Genomic DNA, 17,584 nt, shown 5'->3' with positions numbered 1-17,584 from the left:
CCTAGACGTTTCCACTCCACAATAACAAACAAATAAAGGTGGCATCCTGTGACGGTACCACGTTGAAAGTTACTGAGCTCTTCCGTAATGGCCATTCTACTGCCAAGGTTTGGCTACAGAGACTGCATGGTTGTGTGCTTGATTTTATACATCTGTCAGCAACGAGTGTGGCTGAAATAGACAAATCCACTAATGTGAAGAGGTGTCCACATACTTTTGTATATATAGTGTGTCATGACATGGACATCAAAGGTAGATAAACTATTAAAAGGAACTCGTCAGTGAGGAGAAGATAATCTAGGGCATTTACACTCTTTGGAAGCGTGTGCCCAAAACCAAAATGTTTTGGAATCAATGATAAACAACATATCAGGTTTCAGGTAAGACCCCAGTGCAGACTGTGTTGAAGTAATAATGTTTATTGTAACCACCGGGGCAGGCAAACGACAGGTCAAGGCAGGCAGGGGTCAATAACCCAGAGTAGTGGGACCAAGGTACAGGACGGCAGGCATGTCCATGTAAGGCAGAGGTCGGTTATCCAGAGTAGGGGCAAAGGCACAAGACGGCAGGCAGGCTCAGGGTCCGAACATGCAAGTGTCAAAACCAGGAGGACAAGGAAAAAGAGAGACTGGGGAAAAAGCAGGCGCTGAGACAAAACTCTGTTTGACTTGAACAAACAAGACGAACTAGCACAGACAGACAGAAAACACAGGTATAAATACCCAGGGGATAAGTGAGGAAGATGGGCGACACCTGGAGTGGGATGGAGACAAACACAAGGACAGGTGAAACAGATCAGGACGTGACACTTTCTCTCTCTCTCTCTCTTCTCCTTAGTATTAATGATATCAATCATGACTCGTGCCTTCCCCTAGCTAACTATTCCCTCCAGAATGCTAAAGCAAACCATGTCGTAAGAGGAAACAGATTGGAGAGGTTTTGGATAAGAGAGTGGGTTTTGATTCCTCTTTTTCTGGCATTACATAAAAAATGAGCAACCAGTTAATGTTTTTTTTTGTGCGTGGAAGCGTGTGAAATGTCTGTTTCAGTGACAGAGTGCAGCTGGTGCATCGAGCTCCCCCTGTCGAGAGAGAGAGAGAGAGAGAGAGAGAGAGAGAGAGTTCGCTCATCTGCATGCATATATCCTGGAACCAGCGCTACGATTCTCCCACTTTATTTTTGTTTTTCTAAGTGGAGGGAAGCGATAAGAGCATTTTCTGTCATGCCTCACACCCCCCCTCCCCACCCCCGAGACACAGAGCTAAAGCAATCCAAGCAACTCTGTTTATGGAGTGCATTAGAGTGCCTCCATACACATCATTGTATTTGATAGGTTTCAACCTGCTTCGTTAGCTTTTTAGTCAGCTTTGCATTGATTAATCTTTTCTGGACTGTAGAGTACAGCCTTTTTTAATTCAATCAGAGCCCATAGTGACTTAACCAGTTCAATTACAGGCTTAACACTCACTGTAAGTGTCCGTGGCAGTCACATTTGGCAGATGGATTCAGGTTACCAAGACAACCTGGTGCTGCCAGCTGAGGAAGTCAGCAGCTCAACAGGTTTATGGATTTAGCCCACATTCCCTTTTAGATAGACACTCTTATTATATACAGTACACTATTTGAGCATTTTTTCTGGAAATCTTTTCGCCCCCCAGACATGAATGCTCTGGTACCACCACCCATGCTGGGGAAAAACAGAGACTGCTCCCAGATAAAAGGTTCCATGTGAATGTTTCAGACCTGACCTTGTCTAGTCTACGTCTGATGTGACGACTCCACTCAAATGGAAATCAGTTGCCCTTTTTTGTGTGTGTGGGGGGGGGTTAGTGCGACAAGCTCACACTAATGCACAGGGAGTAATCATCTCAGATCACTAGGCAATGGTCTGCGAAACTGAAAAAGAACATTCCTGACCAAGAAGAGTAGAGCGAGGAAGGATGTAGTAGTGGTGGAGGCAAGTGCCAAGGGTATCCCAACTCCCATCATAAATTAATCAAGTGAAAAGCCTGCTCTTTGATATGTGTTTACTTTCCTCTGTACGGAGCAGGAAGAGACCTGGGCAATGTGATCACTCCCTCCCCTCCGTCTCCCTCACCACTCCTCCCCTGTGTCAATATAATTAATTCCTCTGATTTTCTGCTTCCTCCAGCAAATTAAATTTAAAACTCGCCTATCCTATCTGTTGATGCCAGCTGAGCTACGTACACAGCGTCCATTTCCACAAGTTCATTTTTAATCACTGGAACAGTGGCAGTAGCATTTCAAGTAAGCCATTTCATAGGTTGTTAGGGAATGGCTGTCTCACACTGTTATAAGAACGTTTTCCCATTGTGTTTCCGTTGTAAATTGTCTTCTGTTCAGCTAAATTATCCACTAATTCCACAAAATGGTACTTGAATTAAGTGATAGGAAAAGGGATTATACAAAATAGACACAATTCTAGCATTATGGTAATGAACCTCCATGGAAATATGAGGATCTGTGAATAGTTCAGTCAAGTGCATGCTAACAACATCAGGCCATAGATGATAATACTGTACCATAGCAGCCCCTTGATTGGGTTACTGTAGGACAGGCTGTACCATAGCAGTCCCTTGATTGGGTTACTGTAGGACAGGCTGTACCATAGCAGTCCCTTGATTGGGTTACTGTAGGACAGGCTGTACCATAGCAGTCCCTTGATTGGGTTACTGTAGGACAGGCTGTACCATAGCAGCCCCTTGATTGGGTTACTGTAGGACAGGCTGTACCATAGCAGACCCTTGATTGGGTTACTGTAGGACAGGCTGTACAGAATTCTAGTTCTGGCCCATTCTAGCCAAATCATTATAGGAGTGTGAGAAAGGTCTGTGTCCTGTGGGACAGCAGTCAGCTAGCTGTCAGCGGGGTGGCTGGCTCAGTTCGTCCATGTCCCTGTTCCACAGTGTCACGTTCCTCCATGCCAAGGAAAAGGACAGCCTCCCTCGGTCCACCAGGAGAGCCACTCTATCCAGAGGGAAAGAGTGACACAGCCTGCCCAACGGTGCCACGAGTTCTGTCACAGCATGGATCCCACAGGCCCACAGCCCCCCCCATGGACCCCCCCACACACACACACACACACACACACAGAGTGATCCTCAGTGTCACAACCCAGGAGAAATGCATCCGTTGAAACAGAGTTTTCATGCATAAACTACTTGACCATTGCAGACACAGAAAACACTCCAAATGCTGTCGATAGGTTTATATGAATTCAGGGTTGGTATTAAACATTTCCAGGGACAGCCCAGCATTAAATAAAAATGTTTTGGGGTAAAGGTGTAAGCTGTGGAACCGCTTACAAGAAGTTAAAATGAAGTTAATCTGATAGCTCACAGACACGATTCTGTAGCCGTAAACAGCACATGATATTTTGACATCAGATATGGATTGTAAAGCGGGTGCAGACAGCGTGACATTCATCACTTGAGAAATTGATTCACCAGAAGTAGCGGGGGTAATCAGTCAGTCGGAGTTCCCGTCAGTCGCATCAGTCATGTTGGGCGTGATGGGCTGCTGCCTGCTATGTAGAGGCAACTAAGAATACACATACAGAATAGAATGTGTATAAGATGTATGGATAGTAGAAGATGGTAGAAGCAGAAGTGTTTATTAGTTTACTCCAATTGGGGGATCGGCAGTAGGGTTTGCGGGGAATAATAATAAAGTTCTATTCTTTAAAAAAGAATGTATGTCTATATAGGTATGTGTATGTATATATATGTATATGTGTATATGTATGTATGCGTGTATGGATATATTTACCCCCAAAAATATGGGGGATTGGAAATGATGCAGACAATTACATAGATGGAAGCAACATTCTTTCCTCAATATTAAGCTGATCCACCCTCTTAAAAAAAAGAAGAAAAAAAAGAATACACATACAGGAGAGTGTGGGAAATGAAATGAGTGTTCCAATGTAATGTCATTGGCTCGTTCCCCTTTTGTCCATCCTCTCCTCTCCCTGTAGTTGAAGGTCCATAATCAGATGGCCGTAGGGCGGTTTTGGCAAAAACCAGATGTGCTGGTCCATCTTTATCCCAGTAGACTTGTTGAAATCGTTTTTTTTATACGTTTGCATTATTTGGCAAATAATGGGGGCCTTGTGGAAAAAATGGGCCAATGTGTTTAAAATGCCCGGACCGATTTCTGAACCCAGTCTGTCTCTGTCCATCAGTCTGTCCGTTTCCACCAGTCTTGTCCCTGTCCATCACACAGTAAGAAAGTAATGGAGATAAGAGCAGAGATGAGTAATGACCCAACTGAAAGTGTTCTGGGACTTGAGGAGCTGAGATGAGTAATGACTCAACTGAAAGTGATCTGGGTCCTGAGTAACGGAGATGTTTCCATTGGCCCAGATGGTCCTGTGATGGTCCTCTGCTCCCTGTTAGCCAGGGTCTGCATGCTTCCTCCCAGTCTGAATATCATATCACTGGGTTATAATATCTCCATCCCTGCCACACTCACGTACTGCACAGTAGGTGATGTGTTCTAATGGTTTATAGTCGACAGATGTGTGTCCCCCCAAAAAATGATATCCCAACGAAATGGAATAACATACATTATGGATGAAATATGCGAGAGGGTCATCCAACCAATCAACTGTCAACTGCATATTGTGTATGTATGCTTGCTGGGATACAGCTTGCAGTTATTATTTTACTGTCAAAATGTTATTGAATGTATATCTTACCAATGGATGTGGGGTGTTGGCATAGTCTTCCGAAAACAAAAGAGACAGTGGAGCAATGGAGTCTGTTTTTTTATTTAAAAATTTTTTTATTTCACCTTTTGTCACCTTTTGTCACCTTTATTTCACCTTCTCATTTACAACTGCGACCTGGTCAAGATAAAGCAAAGCAGTGTGACACAGACTGTAACAACACAGAGTTACATATGGAGTAAACAATAAACAAGCCAATAACACAATAAACAAGTCAATGACACAGTAGAAAAAAAAGAAAGTCTATATACAGTGTGTGCAAAAGGCATGAGGAGGTAGGCAATAAATAGGCCATAGTAGCGAATAATTACAATTTAGCAGAGTGATAAATGAGCAGATGATGATGTGCAAGTAGAGATACTGGTGTGCAAAAGAGCAGAAAATAAATAAAATAAAAACAGTATGGGGATGAGGTAGGTAGATTGGGTGGGCTAATTACAGATGGACTATGTACAGCTGCAGCGATCGGTTAGCTGCTCAGATAGCTGATGTTTAAAGTTGGTGAGGGAAATAAAAGTCTCAAACTTCAGCGATTTTTGCATTTCGTTACAGTCACTGGCAGCAGAGAACTGGAAGGAAAGGCGGCCAAAGTAGGTGTTGGCTTTGGGGATGATCAGTGAGATATACCAGCTGGAACGTGTGCTATGGGTGGGTGTTGTTATCGTGACCAGTGAACTGAGATAAGGCGGAGCTTTACCTAGCATAGACTTATAGATGACCTGGAGCCAGTATGTAGTGAGGGCCAGCCGACTAGAGCATACAGGTCGCAGTGGTGGGTGGGATAAGATGATTTGGTAACAAAACGGATGGCACTGTGATAGACTGCATCCAGTTTGCTGAGTTGAGTATTGGAAGCTATTTTGTAGATGACATCGCCGAAGTCGAGGATCTGTAGGATAGTCAGTTTTACTAGGGTAAGTTTGGCGGCATGAGTGAAGGAGGCTTTGATGCGAAATAGAAAGCTGATTCTAGATTTGATTTTGGATTGGAGATGTTTAATATGAGTCTGGAAAGAGAGTTTACAGTCTAACCAGACACCTAGGTATTTATAGTTGTCCACATTCTAGGTCGGAACCGTCCAGGGTGGTGATGCTAGACGGGCGGGCGGGTGCGGGCAGCGAACGGTTGAAAAGCATGCATTTGGTTTTACTAGCGTTCAAGAGTAGTTGGAGGCCAAGGAAGGAGTGTTGTTTGGCATTGAATCTCTTTTGGAGGTTAGTTAGCACAGTGTCCAAGGAAGGGCCAGAAGTATACAGAATGGTGTCGTCTGCGTAGAGGTGGATCAAGGAATCACCCCTAGCAAGAGCGACATCATTGTTAAATACAGAGAAAAGAGAATTGATAATCGGCCCGAGAATTGAACCCTGTGGTACCCCCATAGGGACTGCCAGAGGTCTGGACAACTTGGCCTCCGATTTGACACACTGAACTCTGTCTGCAAAGTAGTTGGTGAACCAGGCAAGGCAGTCATTAGAAAAACCAAGACTATTGAGTCTGCCGATAAGAATACGGTGATTGACAGAGTCGAAAGCCTTTGCCAGGTCGATGAAGATGGCTGCACAGTACTGTCTTTTATCGATGGCGGTTATAATATCATTTAATACCTTGAGTGTGGCTGAGGTGCACCCGTGACCGGCTCGGAAACCGGATTGCACAGCGGAGAAGGTACGGTGGGATTCGAAATGGTCAGTGATCTGTTTATTAACTTGGCTTTCGAAGACTTTAAATAGGCAGGGCAGGATGGATATAGGTATGTAACAGTTTGGGTCTAGGGTGTCACCCCCTTTGAAGAGGGGGATGACCGCGGCAGCATTCCAATCTTTAGGGATCTCGGACGATACCAAAGAGAGATTGAACAGGCTGGTAATAGGGGTTGCAACAATGGCGGCGAATAGTTTTGGAAAGAGAGGGTCCAGATTGTCTAGCCCAGCTGATTTGTATGGGTCCAGGTTTTGCTGCTCTTTCAGAATATCTGCTATCTAAATCAAATAAAATCATCAAATAAAATGTAATTTGTCACATACACATGTTTAACAGATGTTAATGCGAGTGTAGCGAAATGCTTGTGCTTCTAGTTCCGAAAATGCAGTAATAACCAACAAGTAATCTAGCTAACAATTCCAAAACTACTACCTTATAGACACAAGTGTAAGGGGATAAAGAATATGTACATAAAGATATATGAATGAGTGATGGTACAGAGCGGCATAGGCAAGATACAGTAGATTGGATTGAGTGCAGTATATACATATGAGATGAGTATGTAAACAAAGTGGCATAGTTAAAGTGGCTAGTGATACATGTATTACATAAAGATGCAGTAGATGATATAGAGTACAGTATATACATATACATATGAGATGAATAATGTAGGGTATGTAAACATTATATTAGGTAGCATTGTTTAAAGTGGCTAGTGATATATTTGACATAATTTCCCATCAATTCCCATTATTAAAGTGGCTGGAGTTGAGTCAGTGTGTTGGCAGCAGCCACTCAATGTTAGTGGTGGCTGTTTAACAGTCTGATGGCCTTGAGATAGAAGCTGTTTTTCAGTCTCTCGGTCCCAGCTTTGATGCACCTGTACTGACCTCGCCTTCTGGATGATAGCGGGGTGAACAGGCAGTGGCTCGGGTGGTTGTTGTCCTTGATGATCTTTATGGCCTTCCTGTGACATCGGGTGGTGTAGGATTTTTTTCTGGATTTTGGTGAAGGAGAAGTTGGGGAGTTTTGGGCGAGTAGCTGCAGGGGGCAGAGCTGTTGGCGTAGCCAGGAGGAAGGCATGGCCAGCCGTTGAGAAATGCTTATTGAAATATTCAATTATCATGGATTTATCGGTGGTGACCGTGTTACCTAGCCTCAGTGCAGTGGGCAGCTGGGAGGAGGTGCTCTTCTGCTCCATGGACTTTACAGTGTCCCAAAACCTTTTGGAGTTAGAGCTACAGGATGAAAATTTCTACTTGAAAACGCTAGCCTTTGCTTCCCTTCCTGACTTCCCTGAACAGTTGCATATCGCAGGGACTATTCGATGCTTTTGCAGTCCGCCACATTGTTTTTGTGCTGGATAAGAGGAGTCGGGTCTGTAGTGAACCAAGGGCTATATCTGTTCTTAGTTCTGCATTTTTTGAACGGGGCATGCTTATCTAAGATGGTGAGGAATTTACTTTTAATGAATGACCAGGCACCCTCAACTGACGGGAGGAGGTCAATATCCTTCCAGGAAACCCGGGCCAGGTCGATAAGAAAGGCCTGCTCGCAGAAGTGTTTTAGGGAGCATTTGACAGTGATGAGGGGTGGTCGTTTGACCGCGGACCCATAGCGGATACAGGCAATGAGGCAGTGATTGCTGAGATCCTGATTGAAAACAGCAGAGGTGTATTTGGAGGGCAAGTTGGTCAGCATAATGTCTATGAGGGTGACCATGTTTACGGATTTAGGGTTGTACCTGGTGGGTTCCTTGATGATTTGTGTGAGATTGAGGGCATCTAACTTAGATTGTAGGGATAGGCAGGACGCAAATGTCTCAACTGGCCAATTGCCAGGGAAAATGCAGAGCTCCAGATTCAAATAAAATACTCTAAAATTCAAACTTTCATTAAATCACACATGTAAGATACTCAAATAAAGCTACACTCGTGAATCCAGTCAACATGTCAGATTTTAAAAATGTTTTTTGGCGAAAGCATAAGAAGCTATTATCTGACAGCCTGCACCATCTGCACCAGCAGTAAACAAAGGAGTTAGCATATTTCAACCCTGCAGGCGCTACACAAAATGCTGAAATAAAATATAAAACATGCATTACCTTTGACAAGCTTCTTTTGTTGGCACTCCAATATGTCCCATCACAATTGGTCCTTTTGTTTGATTAATTCCGTCCATATATATCCAAAATGTTCATTTATAAAGCGCGTTTGATCCAGAAAAAAACAGCTTACAAAAAACGCAACGTCACTACAAAATATTTCAAAAGTTGCCAATAAACTTTGCCAAAATATTTCAAACTACTTTTGAAATACAACTTTAGGTATTTTTAAATGTTAATAATCAATCAAATTGTAGACTGGGCAATCTGTGTTGAATACAGGTCAAGAAAACAAACCAGCGCCACTTTTCACGTCTTGCGCAACTCACAAAAGTGTCCCCAGTTCCTAGTTGGCCTACTTCTTCATTGCACAAAGGAATAACCTCAACCAAATTCCAAAGACTGGTGACATCCAGTGGAAGCAGTAGTAACTGAAAACAGGTGTCTAAGAAATATCCCTTGGCAATAACATGTCAGGGAACAGAGAGAGGCAAAAAATAATAATCTGAACAGTTAGTCCTCGGGGTTTTGCCTGCTACATAGGTTCTGATATACTCAACGACATGATTCAAACAGTTTTAGAAACTTCAGAGTGTTTTATATCCAAATCTATGAATCATATGCATATCTTATATTCTTGGCATGAGTAGCAGGAAGTTGAAATTGGGCATGCTATTTATGCAAAAGTGACAATTCTGCCCCCTAGCCCCAAGAGGTTTTAACCATATCCCAGTTTAGGTCACATAACAGAACGAACCCTGAAGCTTGATGGGGGGCGATCAATTCACAAATGGTGTCCAGGGCACAGCTGGGAGCAGAGGGGGGTCGATAGCAGATGGCAACAGTGAGAGACTTATTTCTGGAGAGATTAATCTTTTAAATTAGAAGTTTGAACTGTTTGGGTCGACCTGGAAAGTATGACAGAACTTTGCAGGCTATCTCTGCAGTAGATTGCAACTCATCCCCCTTTGGCAGTTCTATCTTGACGGCAGTTCTATCTGAGATGGCAATAGAATGGAGTCTGTTTCTGAGATGGCAATGGAATGGAGTCTGTTTCTGAGATGGTATGGAATGGAGTCTGTTTCTGAGATGGCAATGGAATGGAGTCTGTTTCTGAGATGGCAATAAATTGGAGTCTGTTTCTGAGATGGTATGGAATGGAGTCTGTTTCTGAGATGGTATGGAAGGGAGTCTGTTTCTGAGATGGAATGGAGTCTGTTTCTGAGATGGTATGGAGTCTGTTTCTGAGATGGTATGGAGTCTGTTTCTGAGATGGTATGGAGTCTGTTCCTGAGATGGTATGGAGTCTGTTTCTGAGATGGTATGGAGTCTGTTTCTGAGATGGTATGGAATGGAGTCTGTTTCTGAGATGGTATGGAGTCTGTTTCTGAGATGGTATAGAATGGAGTCTGTTTCTGAGATGGTATGGAGTCTGTTTCTGAGATGGTATGGAATGGAGTCTGTTTCTGAGATGGTATGGAGTCTGTTTCTGAGATGGTATGGAATGGAGTCTGTTTCTGAGATGGTATAGAATGGAGTCTGTTTCTGAGATGGTATGGAGTCTGTTTCTGAGATGGTATGGAGTCTGTTTCTGAGATGGTATGGAATGCAGTCTGTTTCTGAGATGGTATGGAGTCTGTTTCTGAGATGGTATGGAGTCTGTTTCTGAGATGGCATGGAGTCTGTTTCTGAGATGGTATAGAATGGAGTCTGTTTCTGAGATGGTATGGAGTCTGTTTCTGAGATGGAATGGAGTCTGTCTCTGAGATGGTATGGAGTCTGTTTCTGAGATGGTATGGAGTCTGTTTCTGAGATGGTATAGAATGGAGTCTGTTTCTGAGATGGTATAGAATAGAGTCTGTTTCTGAGATGGTATGTAATGGAGTCTGTTTCTGAGATGGTATGGAATGGAGTCTGTTTCTGAGATGGTATAGAATAGAGTCTGTTTCTGAGATGATATGGAATGGAGTCTGTTTCTGAGATGGTATGGAGTCTGTTTCTGAGATGGTATGGAGTCTGTTTCTGAGACGGTATAGAATGGAGTCTGTCTCTGAGATGGTATAGAATAGAGTCTGTTTCTGACATGGCAATGGAATCTGTTTCTGAGATGGTATAGAATAGAGTCTGTTTCTGACATGGCAATGGAGTCTGTTTCTGAGAGGGTATGGAATGGAGTCTGTTTCTGAGATGGTATAGAATGGAGTCTGTCTCTGAGATGGTATAGAATAGAGTCTGTTTCTGACATGGCAATGGAGTCTGTCTCTGAGATGGTATAGAATAGAGTCTGTTTCTGACATGGCAATGGAGTCTGTTTCTGAGAGGGTATAGAATGGAGTCTGTTTCTGAGATGGTATGGAATAGAGTCTGTTTCTGAGATGGTATGGAGTCTGTTTCTGAGATGGTATGGAGTATGTTTCTGACATGGCAATGGAGTCTGTTTCTGAGATGGTATGGAATGGATGCAGTAGGCACTTTTTGGTACCAGCTGGCCGTGTACAACAAAGCGGTTGGGATGAGGAGGGAGGTCCCAAGAATAAAACTTGGGACATCCCTTGACCCTGGCCTTGACCCCTTGAATGGTGTCCATTACATAGTGATGGTGGAATTATCAGGATCCATACTGAGAACTAATATTTTTGGTAATTTATTTGTAACAAAGAATAGAGATGTTCATAAATCTGAACCCATTTTATCAACCTGCTTTAAAAAAAAAGATAATCACTGTTTGAAATGGTTTCTTCTGCTTGTGCAACACAAACACACACGTGCACACACACGTGCACACACACACACACACACACACACACACACACACACACACACACACACACACACACACACACACACACACACACACACACACACACACACACACACACACACACTCTTACAAATGTCTCATATAAGATCTAATGTATATTCTCATCACCAGTTGAAGGTCTGAGAGATTGTACAGGAAAGACCCTGAAAACTACAGACCATAAAACATTCAGTTATGAATATCAGAGCCTTCAGAGCCTTCAGAGGATGTAAGAGCCTGCAGAGCCTGCAGAGCATTCAGACAGCAATGGCAGTCTAGTGACAGTCTAGTGACAGTCTAGTGAAGGTAAAATGAAAATAAATAGTAAACACATTAGATGGTTTATATTGAGTTGGAAAAATTAGCTATTTTGGGTAATACCTCATTTTTAAGATAGTATCCACATATATAGAGCTATGCATTTGAGTGCTCACCCAGGATATATATATATATAGTTTTGGAATTGTTAGTTAGATTACTTGTTGGTTATTACTGCATTGTCGGAACTAGAAGCACAAGCATTTCGCTACACTCGCATTAACATCTGCTAACCATGTGTATGTGACAAATAAAATTTGATTTGATTTGATTTTGATTTATATATTTTTTACTTTGAAACAAAGAAAAACAAACAAAAAATAAACAAAAATGAAACACTTTGAATCCTTTGGGCATTCACTTGAGTTGAACCAAAAAAAGTAATACGCTAACAAGAATGTTGTAACAGAAGCTTCCAGAAAAGGGAATGCTTCCTTTAATACTGTGCCTGTGATTTGGAGGTCTAATACATTGTGTTGGGGGAATTCTATTTTAATGACCCTGAGGCCCGGTCTGTTGAAGAGAAGCCCCTAAGAGCATGACACACCCCGTCCCTTCCCCTCCTCTCCTCCTGTTCTCCCCTTCCTCCCTCCGTGCTGCCCCTAGGACATAATTATTCCTACCTTCTTTCTGCTTGTGATCCAGAGTGGGATCACATGTCTGCTCTTAAGTGCAGTGACAGTGTAAATGAAACCCAGGGGATCAATGTTAACAGTGTATACCGAAAACATGACCTCACCTATCCAAGCAGCAACACTGCTTTCATAGTACAGAAAGCTGCAAAACAACAAGGAGCAGTGGAAATGGAATTGCATTCAAACTACTGGCCAAGGAGGAGGGAAATGTCCCTCTGAAGTATGAGGAAGGATCTTAAAAGGAGGGTAAAGCAGGCCAAGGGGAATTTTCATTGCTTTTTTTTACACCATGTGATGTATGTAGAGTTTGATTGGACCTTCTATTCAGTTTAAAAGTAGGTCACATGAATAGACAGTGTTGAATGTTTTTCTGTCCACCTCAGCAGGTGTAATTGCAGCAGCATTATGTGGCTTTTTGTCATTTTGTCATTCTCTCTCTGGAAGAGACCACTGAGGGTAGGCCTATTGGTAATTGCTGTGGCGTTACAACATAGAGTTTCACAGGCTTTGTCCTAAATGGCTCTATTTCCTGTTAAATGCACTACTTTTGACCAGGAACCATAGGGCCCATAGGGCTCTCGTCAATAGTAGTGCACTATATAGAGAATAGGGTGCCATTTGGGACACAGTCAGGGCTCAAACTGTGACCAAAAAAATCGAATTATCCTTTCCAACAATGTATTCTACAGCAGAGAAAACAACACATCACCCTGCTGTCAATTTATCCCTAAAATTATGTTTTGGACAGTTTTTTTCTTTGTTTTATGAAACATTATGAACACTTGTTTTATGAAACATTATGAACACTTGTTTTATGAAACATTATGAACACTTGTTTTCTGAAACATTATGAACACTTGTTTTATGAAACATTATGAACACTTGTTTTCTGAAACATTATGAACACTTGTTTTATGAAACATTATGAACACTTGTTTTCTGAATTCAGGCATAATCACATTCACCACGGTATATCAAAACCAAGAGTTTTGTGTCGGCATGAACATTCGAGCAGCATAAGATCACAGCTTTGGTTTATTTGAACTATAGACAAAGTGCAGAACAATAGATGTGCCACAATGTTGTTGAATAGGTGGAAACACATTGTGTAAACACAAAATGGAGAGACGTGAGTTTAAGACCACCCGTGTTTCAGAATAGCCTATTCCTCATGATTTACATGGTGACATAATGAGTATCTAGCATTCCCAAATTTGAATCATTGTACCCATATTATGGAGACTTGAATTGTATGTTTTATATTTGGGAAGTATTCCTTTTCATGTCAGTAAACCTAATCATGTAAAGTAGCTTAAACATGGCTTGTTGTGAGATTTGACAAACAGAGGATTAGGGTATGTTAGCTGCTCTCTGAGGATTAGGGTATGTTAGCTGCTCCATGAGGATTAGGGTATGTTAGCTGCTCCCTGAGGATTAGGGTATGTTAGCTGCTCCCTGAGGGTTTAGCTGCTCTCTGAGGATTATGTTAGCTGCTCCATGAGGATTAGGGTATGTTATGCTCCATGAGGATTAGGGTATGTTAGCTGCTCCTGAGGATTAGGGTATGTTAGCTGCTCCCATGAGGATTAGGGTATGTTAGCTGCTCCATGAGGATTAGGGTATGTTAGCTGCTGAGGATTAGGTATGTTAGCTGCCCATGAGGATTAGGGTATGTTAGCTGCTCTCTGAGGATTAGGGTATGTTAGCTGCTCCCTGAGGATTAGGGTATGTTAGCTGCTCTCTGAGGATTAGGCTCCATGAGGATATGCTAGCTGCTCTCTGAGGATTAGGGTATGTTAGCTGCTCTCTGAGGATTAGGGTATGTTAGCTGCTCCCTGAGGATTAGGGTATGTTAGCTGCTCCCTGAGGATTAGGGTATGTTAGCTGCTCCCTGAGGATTAGGGTATGTTAGCTGCCCCCTGAGGATTAGGGTATGTTAGCTGCTCTCTGAGGATTAGGGTATGTTAGCTGCTCCCTGAGGATTAGGGCATGTTAGCTGCTCCCCGAGGATTAGGATATGTTAGCTGCTCCCTGAGGATTAGGGGATGTTAGCGTATACATCAATGTTGTTGTTCGCCGCAATGCGGAACATATCCCAGTCCACGTGATCGAAGCAATCTTGAAGCGTGGAATCCGATTGGTCGGACCAGCGTTGAACAGACCTGACCGGTGCTTCCTGTTTTAGTTTCTGTCTATAGGGAGGGAGCAACAAAATTGAGTCGTGGTCAGCTTTTCCGAAATGAGGGCGGGGGAGGGCCTTATATGCATCGCGGAAATTAGAATAACAATGATCTAGGGTTTTGCCAGCCCTGGTTGCCCAATCGATATGCTGCTAGAATTTAGGGAGCCTTGTTTTCAGATTAGGCTTTCTACTTTTAAATTCAGACAAAACAGAGATGCTTGTTCTAGGTCCCAAGAAACAAAGAGATCTTCTGTTGAATCTGACAATTAATCTTAATGGTTGTACAGTTGTCTCAAATAAAACTGTGAAGGACCTCGGCGTTACTCTGAACCCTGATCTCTCTTTTGAAGAACATATCAAGACCATTTCAAGGACAGCTTTTTTCCATCTACGTAACATTGCAAAAATCAGAAACTTTCTGTCCAAAAATGATGCAGAAAAATGAATCCATGCTTTTGTCACTTCTAGGTTAGACTACTGCAATGCTCTACTTTCCGGCTACCCGGATAAAGCACTAAATAAACTTCAGTTAGTGCTAAATACGGCTGCTAGAATCCTGACTAGAACCCAAAAATGTGATCATATTACTCCAGTGCTAGCCTCCCTACACTGGCTTCCTGTCAAAGCAAGGGCTGATTTCAAGGTTTTACTGCTAACCTACAAAGCATTAGATGGGCTTGCTCCTACCTATCTCTCTGATTTGGTCCTTCCGTACATACCTACATGTGCGCTACGGTCACAAGACACAGGCCTCCTAATTGTCCCTAGAATTTCTAAGCAAACAGCTGGAGGCAGGGCCTTCTCCTATAGAGCTCCATTGTTATGGAATGGTCTGCCTACCCATGTCAGAGACGCAAACTCGGTCTCAACCTTTAAGTCTTTACTGAAGACTCATCTCTTCAGTGGGTCATATGATTGAGTGTAGTCTGGCCCAGGAGTGGGAAGGTGAACGGAAAGGCTCTGGAGCAACGAACCGCCCTTGCTGTCTCTGCCTGGCCGGTTCCCCTCTTTCCACTGGGATTCTCTGCCTCTAACCCTATTACAGGGGCTGAGTCACTGGCTTACTGGGGCTCTCTCATGCCATCCCTGGAAGGGGTGCATCACCTGAGTGGGTTGATTCACTGATGTGGTCATCCTGTCTGGGTTGGCGCCCCCCCTTGGGTTGTGCCATGGCGGAGATCTTTGTGGGCTACACTCAGCCTTGTCTCAGGATGGTAAGTTAGTGGTTGAAGATATCCCTCTAGTGGTGTGGGGGCTGTGCTTTGGCAAAGTGGGTGGGGTTATATCCTTCCTGTTTGGCCCTGTCCGGGGGTGTCCTCGGATGGGGCCACAGTGTCTCCTGACCTCTCCTGTCTCAGCCTCCAGTATTTATGCTGCAGTAGTTTATGTGTCGGGGGCTGGGGTTTGTTATATCTGGAGTACTTCTCCTGTCCTATTCGGTGTCCTGTGTGAATTTAAGTGTGCTTTCTCTAATTCTCTCTTTCTCTCTTTCTTTCTCTCTCTCGGAGGACCTGAGCCCTAGGACCATGCCCCAGGACTACCTGACATGATGACTCCTTGCTGTCCCCAGTCCACCTGGCCGTGCTGCTGCTCCAGTTTCAACTGTTTTGCCTTATTATTATTCGACCATGCTGGTCATTTATGAACATTTGAACATCTTGGCCATGTTCTGTTATAATCTCCACCCGGCACAGCCAGAAGAGGACTGGCTACCCCACATAGCCTGGTTCCTCTCTAGGTTTCTTCCTAGGTTTTGGCCTTTCTAGGGAGTTTTTCCTAGCCACCGTGCTTCTACACCTGCATTGCTTGCTGTTTGGGGTTTTAGGCTGGGTTTCTGTACAGCACTTTGAGATATCAGCTGATGTACGAAGGGCTATATAAAAACATTTGATTTGATTTGATTAGCCTTGTTACACTCAAGTGCTGTTATTATTATGTGATAGTATTTTTTTCTGGTGTGCTACATACATGCAGCTAACAATTGTATCAATGATCATTGCCAGATCAACTACATTAGATACAAATGTATTCTGAGCATTCAATAGAAACCCCAAAGCAGATCATATGATTTATCTACAACCATGTGTTGCCTTTTTTTTACCAAAGCAGAGTGCTGCATGTTTTAGTCAGGCAAGCGATTCTCTATTTTTCTGTCTCCCCACAACAAACTGTCTATTACTGTAGATTCGATCACAGCCAGACAGCTTTGATGGGAATGGGAATGTGTTTCCAATGATGCACCCCATCATATGTATGCCAATTGAGTCAGAGTTGAACAGTGTGTCAGATTGATGTCTCAGAGCAGCTCGGGGACCAGGGGGAGTTACAGCCACCACTTAAATCACCATGGTTCAACTCCATATATTTCCTACCAGTCAGTGGTTCAGGGTCTATGATCAAGCTGGCGCTGTAACCCATAGAAAAAGGAATACATTCTATATGACCCAGCATTGGCTGAGGCCACATATGGCCCAACTCACACCCATTTCACTGCAACACAAACTCATAAAACAGGCAAGTTGCCTCCTGTTTGGGAATAATCTAAGCCATTACACCAGACACAGAAAACAGATGTACACATTACAACAGATTTACGCCAAAGGATAAATGGTGTGTGGGTGTTTTTGTGTGTGTGTCAGAGAGAAAGAGGGAGAGGGGGGAGAGAGAGAGAGAGAGAGAGCGGGGAGAAAGAGGCAAGAGAAAGAGTTAGTGGGAAAAGGCAGGAATTCCCAAGGGAGCCAACATGTCACAGAATAGTGAACTCTAGTGGGAATATCATATTTCATGAAAAACTCTCCTGTTAAAGTTGCAATATGTAGAAACCGCTCCTTCATTTCCTGGTTGCTAAAATTCTAATAGTTTGCCTAATTTCATTTTATGTGACAAACCAAGCAATGTATGATGTAGAGAAACATTGTACCATCTAAAGCGTTGTGAAATATTTTTTCAAAGAGACTTTGAACCTGGCGTACAAAACCAAAAGTTAAAGAGTCAAACACTAAACTTAAGAACAGGAAGCAAAGAAATAGCGCACATAGACAGATCTACCACTTCTTTTACTTTCTTTCAATCGGAATGTCAGATTTATTGCTCA

Source organism: Oncorhynchus tshawytscha, linkage group LG04 (assembly GCF_018296145.1).
Source record: "Oncorhynchus tshawytscha isolate Ot180627B linkage group LG04, Otsh_v2.0, whole genome shotgun sequence".
NCBI lineage: Eukaryota > Metazoa > Chordata > Actinopteri > Salmoniformes > Salmonidae > Oncorhynchus > Oncorhynchus tshawytscha.
This window is presented reverse-complemented; position numbering follows the sequence as displayed.